Here is a 5,630-nt window from a genome sequence, read left to right as displayed (position 1 = left end):
AAAATCTTGGTTCACAATCTAGTTCTCGTATTTTAGTGGCTATATGCAGATAGAAAGAGAGTGATAAAAAGATGCTAAATGGTTCTTTCAAAAAAGAAATATGCTAAATGGGTTTTTGGAGTTTTTTTATTTTATTTTTAAATTCTGACCGTACAAATGTGATCTATGTACTTGATTTTATAGGAATCAGCTCTTAAAGCATTTGATTTGGACAAATGGGTGGGTTTTTATAAGGTTCAAAAAATCAATGGTCCAAAATCTTTGTGAATTTTTTAGGCTTCAAATATTATTTTTTCCATCAAAAACACATGATTCAGGTATGGATTCTTAATAAATTGATTATGTCAGTCGAAAAAATACTGAGAAAACTTGCTCCCAACACACACACACTCTCTCTCTCTCTACATATATAGAGTAATGGGTCCTGCTAAATGAAATGGGATAAATGAGTTTTTCAGATTTTTTTACTTTTATTTTTAAATTATGATTGTACATATGTGATCTATGTACTTGATTTTATAAGAATAAGCTCTTGAAGTGTTCGATTCCGACACATGGGTTGGTTTTTAAAACATTAGAAAAATCAATGGTCCAAAATCTTCATAAATCATTTACCAACAAACTGAGTTGTGATCCCCCCTAGGGATGGCAGTGGACCGAGGGAAAGCGGGGCCCCGCCCCGCCTCGCCCCGTTTGGACCGGGGATGAAGGGTATGAAACGGGGATGGAGGCGGGGGTGGAGGATAAAATCCATCCTCGTCGCGGAGGAGGGGTGGGGGTGGACGTGCACTTTTCCCCGCCCTGCCCCGTCCCCGCCATATTCCCCGCCCAATCCCCGCCTAATCCCCGCCCCAAACCCGCCCCGACCACTTTTCCCCGCAATATCCCCGCCTCGCCCCGCCTGATCCCCGTTTGGACCGGGGATGAAGGGTATGAAACGGGGATGGAGGCGGGGCGGGGTGGAGGATAAAATTTTGAGGCGGGGCGGGGGTGGAAACCTTGTCCCCCGCCCCGCCCCGCCCCACTGCCATCCCTAATCCCCCAGATTCTATTTGTTCTGATGAAATGTTGATCTATCTCAATATGTTTGGTTCTTCCGTGTAGAATTGAATTAAGTGAGATCTTAATCGAAATTTGATTATCACAAAACAATATTCGGCTTGGTATACATTGGTTTAGATCCAACAACAAATACTTGATCCAAGTTATTTCTGATGAATTTGCTGCCACAGCCTCAGTACTGGAACGAATCACTGCCTTTTGTTTTTTGCTACTCCATGAAACGAGATTTTTTCAAATGAAAATACAATACCCATAAACCGATCTTCTCTCATCTAGGGCTTCTGCCCAGTTGCATCTGAAAAGGTACAACTCTCAAACAGAGCCCAAATATAAAAAGAGACGCATCAATACATGATAAAAAAGGAATTCATGAAAAAAATCAATTTTTTATGGCGAGTCACCAAAATGATCAAGATAGATCACTTGCCTATGATGGTATGAGACAGTTAATGGTTATAGTCGAAAACAGCTCAACAGACTAAGAATCAAAGCAAATGTTGAGCTTTGATTTCAGCAGTCATATCATTCCATGCAGTAATGTAACAGCTATTGCCGAGTATTGCCAATTGGAATCAGATCTGAGCAGGTAAAACAAACCCAAAAAGAGCCACAAGTCTCATTGTAAACAACAATTACATGCATGTTTAAATTTTTTACTGAGAAAATAGGTGAAGAAACTAAGCACCCACTGAACCGCAGCAGCTGAGCAGAAGGACCAGCAACAACTACAATTCAGTTTGTGAAGCTTCTAATTAATGCTTTCTAGGCTTGAGATACACGTAAATCTGGAAAAGAAAAAAAGAATACTGACCTACGATAGTAACCAAAGCCAACGATACGCCAGATACGTGCCGAAAAAATCAACTCATCAATGAACTGCGTGTGTAACAACCAGCTTTCACCGAAGCAGGTTATATGTTCCCCCCCCGAACAGGGCAGTTAGCTACATCTCATGATCGGGGGTCCCAAAGAGCACCACGTATGTAAGCATGTGCGTCTCGTATCCCCATGTTTGTCAGCATTAATTAGCGTTGGAGTTTGATGCGATTGCAAAGACTTAAGTACCCTCTCCTCCATTGGTGCAAAAAAAAATGACGGTTCTTGAAAAGGAGTGGTTGTAAAGACTTAAGTGCCCCGAAGATGATTATTTAAGACCCAGTCTCTGCACTGCAGGATTATCCGAGAAAGAAATCTCCCCTGGAGGAGGCCATGAACATCAACCCTCTTACTCTCTCTCTCTCCCTTCTATTTCTGCTTCTGTGCACATCCATTAGAAGATCATACATTGCTCCATCAAGCACCGACTGACCTGCACATTGACTGTTGTGGAGCCTGATTCAAAGTTTTTACCCTTACAGGAGGAGGGTTTGGGGGCTCATCCCAGCGTGTGTAGCATCATTCAACTCTCTCTCTCTCTCTCTCCCTTCTATTTCTGCTTCTGTGCACATCCATTAGAAGATCATACATTGCTCCATCAAGCACCGACTGACCTGCACATTTATTGTTGTGGAGCCTGATTCAGAGTTTTTACCCTTACAGGAGGAGGGTCTGGGGGCTCCTCTCAGCGTGGGTAGCATCATTCAACTTGAAGAGTTGTGGAGTCTGATTTAGAGTTTTTACCCTTACAGAAAGGGGGGTCTGAGAGCTCCTCCCAGTGTGGCTAGCATCATTCAACTTGAAGAGTTATGGAGTCTGATTCAGAGCTTTTATCCTTACAGAAGGGGGGTCTGAGGGCTCCTCCCAGCGTGTTCATGGCCTTTTGCCCTTACAGGAGGGGGGTCCGGGGGCTCATCAACCCTCTCTCGCTCTCTCTCCCTTCTATTTCTGCTTCTGTGCACATCCATCAGAAGATCCTACATTGCTCCATCAAGCACCGACTGACCTGCACATTGACTGTTGTGGGTCCTTACTGATGAGCTGCCTCTAAATTTATTCGACTCTGGGTCCTTACTGCACTTGAAGTTGAGTCGTTGTATTTTTTGTTATTCGGTGGGTGGTGAGACCCTTCTCTACTCTCTCAAGACTCTTAGCTTGGGCAATCTTTCTTTTGATGATTGTGGTTGTAATGTATCGTTGAAGTTAAAATGGGGAATGAAATGACAATAGAAATCGCTGAAAATTTACAGAAATAAACTAGACTCAATAACGAAGACACCACTTTTTACGGATTTGGAATATGACATCCGGTTAGGGAGATATGGCCCTGACAAGTTGGTCCTAATTCGGGTAGCGATTTACAGCGATTTGCTTACTGAATAACACTACAAATCGCTATAGCGATTTGCGGAAGACACTACAAATCGCTATAGCGATTTGCGAAAGAATTTACAGAGCCGATACTGAGATCTCATGTTCGGAGGTTCCAAACTGCGCCACGTATAAGATGCAGACCGGCATGTATCCCCATGTGGGTCGCCATCATATTGCATCGTAATTTGGTGCCGCAGCAAAGACTTAAGTAACCTTTACCGCCATTCGCTTCCTCTTCCTTGGACGGACATAAATGCCCTCCTTCTAGAAAACTGAATCGTCGGTTCGTGAAAATGACAAAACTGCCCTCCATCGATATCGCGGGAAAACGTTCCGCAGAGTTTGCGTATGTAGCAAGCGTTATGTTGTATGATACAAATAGTTCAAAAAAATCCTTTCTCGCTCTAAGCACTCTACCAGAGATTCTTTGCTTTCATCTCGAGTTGCCGGAGCATCCTTTCCTTTTTACCAGAGCATCTGTTTCCATCTTACGCGCAGTCGCAGCATCGTTGCCACCTTCTGTTGCGTATTAGTTGTTACTGTTGCTTACTCTACAGTTGGAATATCCAAATTCCCATCGTTTCGGTGAGTTTCGTGTAAGTTTTCTTTCTTCAATCTGAAGATTGCTTCTTATACAACGATTTGTATTATGAACCCAAATATTCTGACGATTTCTAATGATGATGATCGTTTATTGTGTTGTGCAGGTTAGCAATGTCTGCGCCTCATCAGATTAGAGATACCCCGTCGTTCTATGGGTTGTCTATTAGAGAAGTGATCCGCCAGTCCCATCTATCTAAAGTTTTTGAAAGATACCAAAATATACTTAAGATTGAGAACGATAAAGACAGGGAAAAAGCCTTGGAATCGTATTATGCGGAGGATTATCCATCAGATATCGAGGCTGCGGACCAAAGGAAGAACTCTGAAGAACGAAAGATGCAGAACAAGGATGACGAAGAGAAGGCAAAGGCCAGAAATATTGATGAGAATATAAATAGAAGGCGGAGGATTAACGCACAGCATATGAAAAAGAGGAAGAAGAAGGCGGAGGAGTGGGAAAGGGATGTTAGCAATATGCTGGCGGAGGCTCATAGGAGAAACTTGGAGAGTAGAACAATGCGACACAAGGCAAGGCTACTGAAGGAGGCGGAGGAGAGGCGAAGGCAAATGAATAAGGAGGAGGAAGAGAAGGAACATAATATTCCTCAGTTTGAGGAAGAAAAGGAAAGGCGAAGGAGGGAGTTGGAGTTCGAGGAAGCTAAGGAAATGCAAAGGCAGCAGAAGGAGAATGAGGAAAAGAAGGAAAGGCAATGGAAGGAGAAGGAGGAGGAGGTAGAGAAGGAAAGAGAAAGGAAGAAGCAGGAGGAAGAATTGCAGGAAAGAAGGAAACAACAACTGCAAGAGAAAGAAAGGCGGCGGAAGGAGAAGGAGGAAGAAAAGGAAAGGGAAAGGAAGAAGCAGGTGGAAGAACTGCGGCAAAGAAGAAAACAAGAAATCGAAGAGAAAGAAAGGCGACTGAAGGAGAAGGAGGAGGAAGAAAAGGAAAGGGAAAGGAAGAAGCAGGAGGAAGAGGCGAAAAGGGAGAGATAAAGGAAGCAAAAGGAGGAGGAGATAAAGGAGAGAGAAAGGAAGGAGAAGGAGGAAGATGCGAAAAAGGAGAGAGAAAGGATGCAGGAGGAGAAAAGGGAGGATGATGCGAAAAAGGAGAGAGAAAGGATGCAGGAGGAGAAAAGGGAGAGAGAAAGGAAGGAGAAGGAGGAGGAGAAAAGGCAGAGAGAAAGGAAGCAGAAGGAGGAGGAGGAGAAAAGGGAGAGAGAAAGGAAGGAGGAGGAGGAGAAAAGGGAGAGAGAAAGGAAGGAGAAGGAGGAGGAGAAACGCGAGAGAGAAAGGAATCAGAAGGAGCAGGCGGAAAAGGAGAGAGAAAGGAAGCAGAAGGAGGAGGAGAATAGGGAGAGAGAAAGGAAGCAGAAGGAGGATGAGAAAAGGAAGGCGAGAGAAAGGAAGGCGAGAGAAAGGCATGCGACGGTGGAGCCGGTAGAGATGGAGATTGAAAGGCAGTTGGAGGCAGTGGACCCACCAGAAAGTCCCAGGTTGGAGGGAGAACAGCAGAAAATAGCGACCAAGGTAAATATATCCGTCCTGTCTGCGAAGATTTAATAATATGTTTAGCGATTTTGGTATAGCGATTACTGTGTTAGGTATTGATATTTATAGCGATTACTGCGATAGTATGTCTGCAACCGATATTATTTATAGCGGTTAGTAGAATAGTATTTATAAGTACAAATGGAAGTAATTTATAATTTGTAGGAATA

This window comes from Nuphar pumila, chromosome 17 (genome assembly GCF_984573655.1).
Source record: "Nuphar pumila chromosome 17, dmNupPumi1.hap1.1, whole genome shotgun sequence".
Taxonomy (NCBI): domain Eukaryota; kingdom Viridiplantae; phylum Streptophyta; class Magnoliopsida; order Nymphaeales; family Nymphaeaceae; genus Nuphar; species Nuphar pumila.
Note: the sequence above shows the minus strand (reverse complement) of the source record.